At 49.8% G+C, this 11,119-nt stretch overlaps 1 protein-coding gene across 3 annotated transcripts in view; it reads right to left on the minus strand.

Moving 5' to 3' along the window:
* The window catches only part of SLC6A9 (solute carrier family 6 member 9), a 38,223-nt gene extending 37,637 nt beyond the window's left edge, over positions 1 to 586 (minus strand). Inside the window, exon 1 of one of the 3 annotated variants that reach the window (XM_003936931.4) lies at positions 371 to 586. The gene's annotated coding sequence lies outside the window, so the exon portion shown is untranslated. Of the gene's footprint in view, positions 1 to 165; positions 221 to 370 lie in introns of those variants that run through there. The other 2 variants (XM_010347454.3, XM_074380693.1) reach the window with 2 other exon arrangements.
* Positions 587 to 11,119: the final 10,533 nt, after the last annotated feature.

The following is an 11,119-nucleotide window of genomic DNA, read 5'->3' on the forward strand; positions in this document are numbered from 1 at the left end:
GCCACGCTCTGGCTCCGGCGCTAACCGCCCAGCCTGCGCCCGCCGCCCCCGATCGAACCGGCGTCTGGCGCCCCTCCACCCCAACGCAGGAGCTCCCCCCACTTCCCTCTCCCTCCCGCTTCAGCTCCTTGGTGATAGCGGCGACACCCAGACGCGCGCACCTACCCCAACCTTTGCGGCGAGACAGACATCCCGGTGCGTGCACCCACACTCTTATCCACAGATGCCCGCATACATGCGCGATCACACACACTCACACACGCACACGCTGGTCCTGGGGCTCAGCCCCGTGGAGCCGCCGAACACTCAGACCGACGGCAGGACAGACGGAGGCGCGAGCCGCAGCGTCCCCATCCCCCAGCCCCCTTACCATGCTGCAGCCCCCGGCCCAGGCGTGCTGGGTCCGCACCGCGGTGCGCCCAGGTGGCTTTCTTAAAGGGAAAGTTGCATCAGCCTCCCAAGGCTCTGTGCCGCCGCGAGTCCGCCCGCCCCGCCGCGCCGCCCGCAGCTCTTCCACAGCCTGTTGTGTTTTGGTTTCGAGGAGGCGGGGGCTAAGAGTTTGGTGAAAGTTTGAAGAGTGGAGAAGGCTTGGGAGATCTAGCCAAGTCCCTCCCCTACCCGTACAGCTCCCCTGGCCGTCCTTCCTCCTCCATCCCATCCCCTCCCCCCGTGCCGACTTCTCAGGCTCCTCCTCCCAGAGAATAAAATTACAAGTCCCTCCAGCTTTCAAACGATTGATCCCCGCGAACCCCTGGGAGCGGGCTCCACAAAGGAGTCCCCTTCTCCGCCCCTGCCTCGCTGTCCTCCAGCTGGGGCCCTTTAGCTAGCAGATGTGGTCCCCTTCGGGCTAGGCTGGAATGAAGCCAGAAGGCCTGGGGCACTTTGGGGGGCTGAGGCTGGAGTTAGCCCGCCAGTCCCCTGGCCTTCTGCGCCTGCGTTCCCCCTAGAGAGAAGTCAGAACAAATTCCATTCCCTTTGGAGCAGAGCAGCTGGAGATCGTGGGCACTGCTGGGTAAGGCCTAGGTCTTACTCCTTGGAATGAGCGGGCTCTTGGGAGCCCTTTCTCCCTCCTGGAGCACTGGCTTGCTCAGCTCTACTTTTGAGGTGGTATTACAGGGGCTGCAGATACCAACCTGCGTCTTCCTTCTACGTTGAGACAGACCTGGGTTACAATCTCAGCTTAAAAAAAAGTCTTTGCCAGGCCGGGTGTGATGGCTTACGCATGTAATCCCAGCACTTTGGGAGGCAGGGGTGAGTGGATCACGACGAGGTCAGGAGTTTGAGACCAGCCTGGCCAACATGGTGAAACCCTGTCTCTACTAAAAAAAAAAAAAAAAAAAAAAAAAAAAAATTAACTGGGTGTGGTGGCGTGCGCCTGTAGTCCCAGCTGCTCAGAAGGCTGAGGCAGGATAATTGCTTGAACCCGGGAGGCAGAGGTTGCAGTGAGCCAAGATCCCCTACTGCACTCCAGCCTAGGCAACAGAGCAAGACTGTCTCAAAGAAAAAAAAAAAGTCTTTGCCAAAAGGAGCTTTGGGAGTGGAGTCTTTGCCAAAGGGGCTTTGGGAGTGGAGTCTTTGCCAAAAGGAGCTTTGCAAAGTGGAGAGAAGTCTAAGGAAATGCATGTGTGTGTATATAAAGCCCATTTCTCCAAGTTGCTTCTGGGGAGTGGTGCCTGGCATTTGGAATGAGGCTCCAACATTTGCATACCTTGTGAGAGCCACCACCTTTCAGGGAAAGTGGCCAGTTAGTACTGTCAGAGGAGCTGGTTTTTGCCCCGACCTGAGACGGGCATCTGCTCAGGAAACGGCCCAGCCTGCAGAGGCAGTCTCTGCTTTGGACCCTGAGTACTCACCATTTTCTGGCCAGGAAACGTTTAATTTTTTTCCCTTGAGACAGTCAGCCTCCAAGAAGTGGGTGCACACATGCCAAACTTACACGAGACCAATTGTTGGTGAGATTCCAGTTTATTAATTTATAATCAGAGGCACTGAACAAGATAACAGGCATCGAGCCCAGGCGTTCCCTGCAATGCGAGCCACACGAGGTCTATCCCACAAACCTTTCTCAGAGCCAGGGTACAAAGACAGCTCCCTGCTGGCTCCTCTTAACGTTGGAATCCTGATCAGATCTGGGAAGATACCTTAGTCTCATCAGCATGATCGTTTTCATTTTTACTTTGTCTCCAAACCTAGTAGGTATAGCATGTTTGGGATTTTTATTCTCCTACAAACCAAGTGCAGGCCCTTCTTGTGTGCGTGTGTGCACACACAGCTGGACCTGAGCAACCCGTTGTGTCTGTGCCTCCAGACACCGAGCCCCTGATTGTATATTTGTGTAGTACATCTGTGGAAGACTGATTGTGTGCACTGCTGCAGGTCTGTGTAGTTGTGTGTGTGCCTGATTCCTGGGACTGGGCAGATGGGGTCCAAACCCTCCACATCTCTCCTGCCAGTACTTAACTCCCTCTGTAAATTGCCTTTAGGATCTTCCTCCTTGCTTCCTCCCTGGGGCTCATCAAAAGGGATACCACCCAGGGAAGGCAGATGGAGGCTGTTGAAGAGGCCCCCAAGTAGTGGAAGGCAGACAAAAAGAGTATGAGGGGGAAAAGGTCTCCCTCCTTCTCCCTTCCAGCTGCAGGCTGGGGTGGGGACAGGCCTAGAAGAGGGCACTGAGTGCTAAGAACACTCAGTGAAGATTCGGAGAGTTTTCATGGCCCAGGGAATCCATATGAAGGGAGGCAGGTGTAGGGTCCTGAGAGCTGGACTTCCACAATGACCTCAGGCTTGGGGCCTGGGCAGTTAGAAGAAGAGGGGGGGATGGGGTGCTCAGGGCCAGCCCTCTGAGGCTCTATCAGAAAGAGGAAGCCTTGGGGGCCAACCTGGGGACAGGGAGGCGCCTAGCACTTTAGCTCGTGGGGTGAAGAGAAAATTTTCCTTGGAGTGTTTAGGGAGATTGGGGATGTTGGCCAGAGGGCTTTATTAGACTTAACACTGGCATAGCACGAAGTCTATTTGTATACACAGAAACAGATTTATGGATATGTGTGTTTTACCCACCTTGACCCAGAAAGAGCTTCAAGAAACCGCATGGTGAGCTGTGTCCTGAAGAAACACTTGTGAGAAAGATTCTGGTTTGAAAAGCCATCTCTGAATAGGAACGAAATCATTTTCTGAGTGAAAAAAAAAAAAAAGAAAAAGAAAGAAAGAAAGAAAAGCCATCACCTTGAGATAGGGACTAGAGAGGTTATTTTTTCCCAATCAGAATGAGGCCCCAAGGAGGCAGGTTTGGGCCCAGCCTAGGTCAGGGCCGAGATAGCTTCGTCCCTGGCTGTGCGCTCCTGGCTCTGAGCAGCTGGCCCACGGGGTGGGAAGGGCATGGCCAGCCTTGGCCACTGTGGGGCGAGCAGGGGAATCAGGACTGAGGACAGACTGGGGCCGGGGAGGGGATGGGGGCACTGATGGAGTCAGACATTTTGGTGGGCCTGCTTCTTTCTGGGGCAGGGCAGAAGTGGGCCAGGCCTCACCCACTGCTGGCTAAGATGTGGCTCAGGAGCCTCCAGTTACCAAAGCCAGTGGAGCTATTTCTGGGGAGGGCTGCGCCCAGCGTCAGAGCCCCCAGGGCTGGCTGGATTCCTCACATGGTGTCATCAGCCTGCAGGGTCAAGGCCTCTGCTGTGGGACACACAGAGTCAGCTTAGGTATGTGTCTAGTAATGCCAGACTTGGGCCACTTCTGGTGGTCACCACAGGAGCTGGCAGCACTGGGCACCTTGATGGAGGGGTGCTGGGGGCCTGCTGAGAAGGTGAGGGAGGATGGACATTGCCTGTAGTTGAAGCCAGGCCTGTTCAGGGGCCTCCACCTCCTTAGAGCCCCAGCCTCAGTAGCCAGGAAGCATTATTGGGAGGTACCTGCCTGGGCTCTGCTCTTAGATTCCTCCTCTCTCGAACCTGGAGCCCAGTGATCAGTGCCTGGCACCTCCCCTGCCCTGTCCCAGTGCAGAGGAGCAGGTTAGATTGGTTCCAGATCCAAGAGCTGTCTCTTCGGCTCCATGTACCCCCAAGGCCATCCTGTTGTGTTTTCTCTTCCCTCACAACCCTACCACCCCAGCCCCGGTTCCAGGTCAAATCAGGCATGCAGGCAGGACGTATTGACTTTGGCCTTGTTGAGGGGGCAGCCCCAATCTCCAGAGCTTTCATCACCCAGACTTTTAAATAGCTTTGAGCTCCCACAGTCCCGAATTTCCAATGTCAGGGGTGCCAGAGCACCCAACACTGCAGAGGACCCAAACCCCAGAGCCTCCAGCACCCAATTCCCAGGGGGCCTGGGATACCCAACATCCAGGCCATCCCATGTTCATAACACCCCACTTTCAGAGTGCTAGTGTTCCGATTCACTGTACCTGGCGGGAGGGAGTGGGGTCCCTTCAGTGGCCTATTATCTGAGGAGTGGCCATGACTGAAGTTGGGGCTGGGGTGGTGCTGGCGGCTGTAGTTCTTTCTCGATGCTCCCATCCTGGGTCTGAAGAAGTTGAGCAGGCTTGCAGGTGGGATGGCATTTCCTCTGGCCTCAGCCCAGCCTGATCACAGGCTCTGCGGAATTGAATGTCCATTTATTTATTCACCAAATATTAGTGTGCATCTGCCATGTGCTGGGAATTGAGCTACTCTCTGGGAGTACAACCATGAGAGAGAAGGGGTTCCTATTCTCCCAGATGGGACAGGTGATATTGTGGCTGTGCTGATATGTCTATGGTCCACGTGTGGCTGTGGGCATGGCTATGAGAATGAATGGCTGTTGGAATGTGATGGTGTTGACGCCAGGCTGTGCCCGCAGCCCACATCAGCAAGTCAATGTGTATGACTGTTATGACAGGTCTGGCTATGTCCGTCTGTCTGGCCATCCTAATAATCCCGCCTTGCCTCACTGCTATTCCAAGGATAGAAAGTAAGGTCCCCCTTCCCCTCAGACCCAAGATACCGAGGGTCAGGCCTCCCTATGGGGAGGAGCAGGCTGCCTCCTGAGCTAGAGGCTGACCCCAGAGCTGCCCTGCAGTAGGGCTAAAGATTTCTCCCACTGCTTCTGCCCCTGCTGGACCCAGAGCCTTTTTGGATTGGGAAGACAGGAAGAGGGGTGGCTATAAGCGGAGTAGGCAACACTGAAAATAGCCATCTGCCCTGGGGAGGATCCTCTGGCACCATCTGCTCCCCCAGCCCAGCCCAACCCGGCCCACTGACCCGGAGCCTCTGTAGGGCTCCTGTCTGCCTCCGCTTCTCCAACTCCTGTCTGAGTAACCCTCTCAGACTCAAAGGAAGGACAGAGCAATGATGTCACTACAAATTATGACATCATAGGAGCTATGACATCACAAGGAGCGACCCCAGGCCCTAGGTGGGGCTCCATTTGCTGGCAGCTCCCCAGCAGGGATGGCAGGGCTGGATAAGCCCTGTGTGGGGGCCCTGCCTTATCTGTCCCCTACACATGTGTGATAAGCCTCTTACCATGGGCTGGTCCAGGGAGCAGGTGGAGCACAGGCCGGAAGAGGGGAAAGGCCAGCTGGGGCTGGCTGAACTCCAGGGAAGACAGCCAGGGTTAGGGAGTCCTGGCAGAATTCCAGCAAGGGGAGACGTGGGGTCACTGTGAGGGCAGTGTGCACTTGTGGTTCGGCCCGTGGATTCTGAAGCTAGACTTCCTGCATTTGTATCCCAGGTCTCCACCTAAAGGCTATGGACCTCAGCGTCCTCAGTATTCCTCACCAAGAATACTATTAATATTAGCAGTGACTATCAACCACGGTATTGTTGTAGGGACTAAAAGATTTAATGTGTTGAAATCGGCACAGAAGAGGGCCTGGCTCACAGAGAGCGCTCATCCATCCTCCTTCCTAGATCCGGATAGTTCCAGGAGCTGCCCACCGTACCCCTCAGCACACTTGGGTGGCCAGGACCTGGCTGGGGTTCCCAAAAGCTGCCCAGCCCCACACACATCCCACACCTACCCTGTCTGTGCTCACCCCGAAACTCCCTAGGAATCCTGGCCTTTTCCGCGTATTTTCTTCCACCCATCTCCCCAGACACCTTGTGGCCCTGGTGCCCTCTGGTGACAGATGCCATACATGGCAGTTACAGCTGCATTCCCAGGACACACTGGGCCAGGCAAGGCGCTGCCCCTCATCTGGTGATTTTATGTCATCCTCACATCAAGTTTTCAAAGTAGGAATTATCTGCGTTTTCTAGAATGTGAGCTCAGTCAGGTGAAGTGATTTGCTGAAGGTTACAGAAATAATAAGTCCTAGAATGTGAACTTGAATTCAGGTTGGTCTATGTCCAAAAGCTATTATTTCACCCCATGCGAAATATACCTTGGGGGATGTGCTGGCATGGCCAGGGGGCCCAGTAGATAGGAGCCATTCTGTTAGATTGAGTATAACGATGGTTGGGTGTATGGCCATTGAGATTCTCCATCTGTGAACACAGAATAGTGTGAACTGGTTTTGAGCCCAATAAGGTGGGGTGTTGGCTTTTTTGTGGCTTTGGTGTGGCTGTACGATTGTATTGTGTGAGTGTAACCATGGTTGGGCTTGTTGTGAGAGATTAGCTTTGGCGTGTGGGGCTGGCCTGACTCTGTGTGTGTGTGTGTGTGTGTGTGTGTGTGTGTGTGTGTGTATGACTGTGTTGTGGAGGGATGTATAGCCAGTGGGATCATGTGGGGAAAGGTGATGAAGGGCCTTGAGTTCCCAGCACCCCTTGCCTTTTTGGGCCCAGGCCTGCATCTTCTCACCATGACGGCGTGATGGATGGCTTCACATGCCGGACACACTCCCATGGGCCTACTCGGGTTCTCCTTCCCCCAACCCCCCTTTTATTTGTCAAGGAAGTAAAACAAATAGTACCACAGATGGCGTTGGTCTTCCTTTTTTCCATGGGATATTTGTGAAAGCATTTTATATGCCTTTGAGTGATATCTAAAAAGAAGGGTCATTTTTAAAAAGTCAATGTGACTATTCGAATTAATTTAAACATCAGTTCTCAGGGTGTTGATTGCAGATCCCTGGGAATCTGTAAGACTCTTACAGCGGATCCACAAGGCAAAAGCGATTTCCTAACAATGCTAAATTGTTATTTGCCACTTTCACTTTGTTGGTGTTTGCATGACTTAAGAGCAACAGTGGGTGAAACTGTTGGCAGCTAAGCATGAATCAAGGCACAACGTCCAACTGTACCAGTAGTCTTTGTATTATTCTCCACCACAGTGCACGAATAGTAACAATAGGAGGGGAAAAAGGAGCCAGTTTTGCTTTATTTTTTAATTTATTTATAGTTTTGAGGCGGAGTCTCACTTTGTCACCCAGGCTTGAGAGCAGTATGCACGATCTAAGCTCACTGCAACCTCCACCTCCTGGGTTCATGCGATTTTGCTGCCTCAGCCTCCCAAGTAGCTGAGATTACATGTGCGCACCACCATGCCTGGCTAATTTTTGTATTTTTAGTAGATACGAGATTCACCATGTTGGCTGGGCTGTTCTCAAACCCCTGACCTCAAGTGATCCACCCACCTTGACCTCCCAAAGTGCTGGGATTATTGGTGTGAGCCACTGCGCCCAGCCTCAGTTTCACTTTGAAAGTCCTTGATGAAGCAGTAAAATTATTGTTTTGTGGTTTCATGTATCTGTAGTTATTTTATTTTTATTATGGGTTGGTACTTCATCGTATAGATGCATAATTTGCTTAAACATTGACATCTTGATGGACATTTGGGCTGTTTTCTGTTTCTTGGTATGATGAATAAAGTTGGTATGCACATTCACATACAGATCTGTGTGGATGTGTATTGTCATATCTCTTTTTTTTTTTTTTTTGAGATGGAGTTTCACTCTTGTTACCCAGGCTGGAGTGCAATGGAGTGATCTCGGCTCACCGCAACCTCCGCCTCCTGGGTTCAGGCAATTCTCCTGCCTCAGCCTCCTGAGTAGCTGGGATTACAGGCACACACCACCATGCCCAGCTGATTTTTTGTATTTTTAGTAGAGACGGGGTTTCACCATGTTGACCAGGATGGTCTCGATCTCTTGACCTCGTGGCCACCCGCCTCAGCCTCCCAAAGTGCTGGGATTACAGGCTTGAGCCACCGCGCCCGGCCCTGTCATATCTCTTGAATGAATACATTGGAGTGGGGTTGTTGGAGCATATGATAGGTACATAAATGTTTCATTTTATAAGACATTTCCAGTTTCCCAAAGTGGCTGAACTATTTTGCATTCTGATCAGCAATTTTGAGACTTCTAGTCGTTCTCCATCTCACCAGCATTTGGCATTATCAATCTTTTAAACTTTAGCAATTGTAATAAGTGTACTGTGGTATCTTATTGTGGTTTTAATAGGCAATTTTCTGATAATTAATGATTTGAGCATCTTTTCATGGACTTTTTGCCATTCATATATCTTCTTTAGTGAAGTATTCATTCAAATCTTTTGACTTTTTTTTTAAATTAAAATTCTTTTTGAGACAGGGTCTCACTCTGTTCTCCAGGATGTAGTGCAGTGGCGTGATCTCAGCTCACTGCAGCCTCGACCTCCTGGGTTCAAGCCATTCTCCCACCTTAGCCTCCTGAGTAGTTGGGACTACAGGCCTGCACCACCACACCTGGCTAATTTGTTTATTTTTTATAAAGATGAGGTCTCACTATGTTATCCAGGCTGGTCTTGAACTCCTGGGCTCAAGCTGTCCTCCATCTCTCAGTGCTGGGATTATAGGCATGAACCACCACCCCCGACCTTTTTGACCGTTTTAAAAATGAGTTTGCAGGCTGGGCGCAGTGGCTCACGCCTGTAATCCCAGCACTTTGGGAGGCCATGGCGGGTGGATCACGAGGTCAAGAGATCGAGACCATCCAACATGGTGAAACCCCGTCACTACTAAAAATACAAAAATTAGCTGGGCGTGGTGGCGCACGCCTGTAGTCCCAGCTACTCAGGAGGTTGAGGCAGGAGAATTGCCTGAACCCAGGAGGCGGAGGTTGCGGTGAGCCGAGATTGCGCCATTGCACTCCAGCCTGGGTAACAAGAGTGAAACTCCGTCTCAAAAAAGAGTTTGCATTATTATCACTGAGTTGTAAGAGCACAAATATTTTTCACAGTCTGTTTCTTATCTTTTTATTTTCTTAACAATGCCTTTCAAAGAATAGAAGATTTTCATTTTTATAAAAATCAGTTATGCTTTTCTTTTATAGTTTATACATTTTGAGTCCTAAGAAAATATTTACCTAATTTAGGGCCTCAAAGATTCCCCCTATTTCTCTGTCTAGAAGTTTTATAATTGTAGCTATTACTTTAGTTCTATTATCCATTTGGCTTTATTAAATTGTGCAAGGGAAGAAGCTGAGCTTTGTCTTTGTTTTGTTTTGATTATGGATTTCCAATTGTTCTAGCACTATCTGTTGCAAATAGTGTCCTTTTTCTATTGAATTAACTTGTGATCTTTGTCAAAAGTCGGTGGATCATGAAGATGGAAGTGGTGGCTCATGCCTATAAGTCCAAAACTGTGAGAGGTTGACGTAGGAGGATCACTTGGGGCCAGTAGTTCAAGACCCAGCCTGGGCAACATGGCAAGACCCCACCTCTACAGAAAATGAAAAAAGAAATCAGTGGCCATATATGTACAGCTCTGCTTTGGATTCATGCCTGTAGGATGCTGAGCATCTTTTGATCTGTATGTCTTTACGCCAATACCACACTGTATTGATTATATTGTCTAGAAGAAGCAGTAACATTATTAACTTTATTAAGTCTTAACCCTTGAGTACATGTCTTGTAAATATTTTCTGTGACAAAATGGGAAGTTTGCTTATCTCAAGGAAAAGCATTTATGCAGTTGAATTGCGACCTGAATTCACCAAACACTAGTTTTACTTAAAATAACAAATGGTGGCTGGGCGTGATGGCTCACGCCTGTAATCCAATCATTTTGGAGGCCAAGGCAGGCAGATCATCTGAGTTCAGGAGTTCAAGATCAGCCTGACCAACATGGTGAAACCCTGTCTTAAAAAAAAAAAAAAAAAAAAAAAGCAAAGAGAAAAAACAAATGACAAACTATAGTTATGAGACACTTGGGTATTTGGCATACATTTTCTCAAAAGTGAATCAAGTGAGCCTGTCAATTCAAGGAAAAAAAAAATTATTAGTGTTTGTCACCAATGCTAGAATTAGAGTTTTCAAGTGAAAATTAGGATTTGGAAAACTTATGTCTACTTACAGTGAATTTGAAAGCTTTCTGTTCTGATGAGACCGGTGATCGCATTAATGAGTGTGCTTTTCAAAAAAACTGCTGTATAACGAAATGTGTCAACATTTGGGAGATCCGCATAACTGGTCAACTAATATTTTCCAATGACCAATAAACGATGTTGCAAAATCATGCATGAGTGAAAGATCTATTCAAAGTGCAAGGCAGACCAGTGGAGTGTAACGTTAACAGAGAATGAAACGTCCAGGCGGAAACTCACCTTTAAGAACCTACCTCAGGCCGGGCGCGGTGGCTCAAGCCTGTAATCCCAGCACTTTGGGAGGCCGAGGCGGGTGGATCACGAGGTCAAGAGATCGAGACCATCCTGGTCAACATGGTGAAACCCCGTCTCTACTAAAAATACAAAAAATTAGCTGGGCGTGGTGGCGCATGCCTGTAATCCCAGCTACTCAGGAGGCTGAGAGGATTGCCTGAACCCAGGAGGCGGAGGTTGTGGTGAGCCGAGATCGCGCCATTGCACTCCAGCCTAGGTAACAAGAGCGAAACTCTGCCTCAAAAAAAAAAAAAAAAAAAAAAGAACCTACCTCCTCGAGTTTTGGTATGGAAGAAAGAAGAATAGCCACAATTAACTGAAAAGGTTATTAAAATACTTCTCTTTTTCCCAGCTACATACATTATGAAGCTGAGTTTCCATCATATATTTTGATTTTTTTTAGAGACAGTTTTCATCATGTTGGTCAGGCTGATCTCGAACTCCTGACCTCAGGTGATCCACCCACCTCGGCCTCCCAAAGTGCTGGGATTACAGGCGTGAGCCACCGCGCCTGGCCCCATCCCATATTTTAACCAAAGCAACCCATTCCAACAGATTGAATGCAGA

This window comes from Saimiri boliviensis, chromosome 11 (assembly GCF_048565385.1).
Source record: "Saimiri boliviensis isolate mSaiBol1 chromosome 11, mSaiBol1.pri, whole genome shotgun sequence".
In the NCBI taxonomy this organism is placed as follows: domain Eukaryota; kingdom Metazoa; phylum Chordata; class Mammalia; order Primates; family Cebidae; genus Saimiri; species Saimiri boliviensis.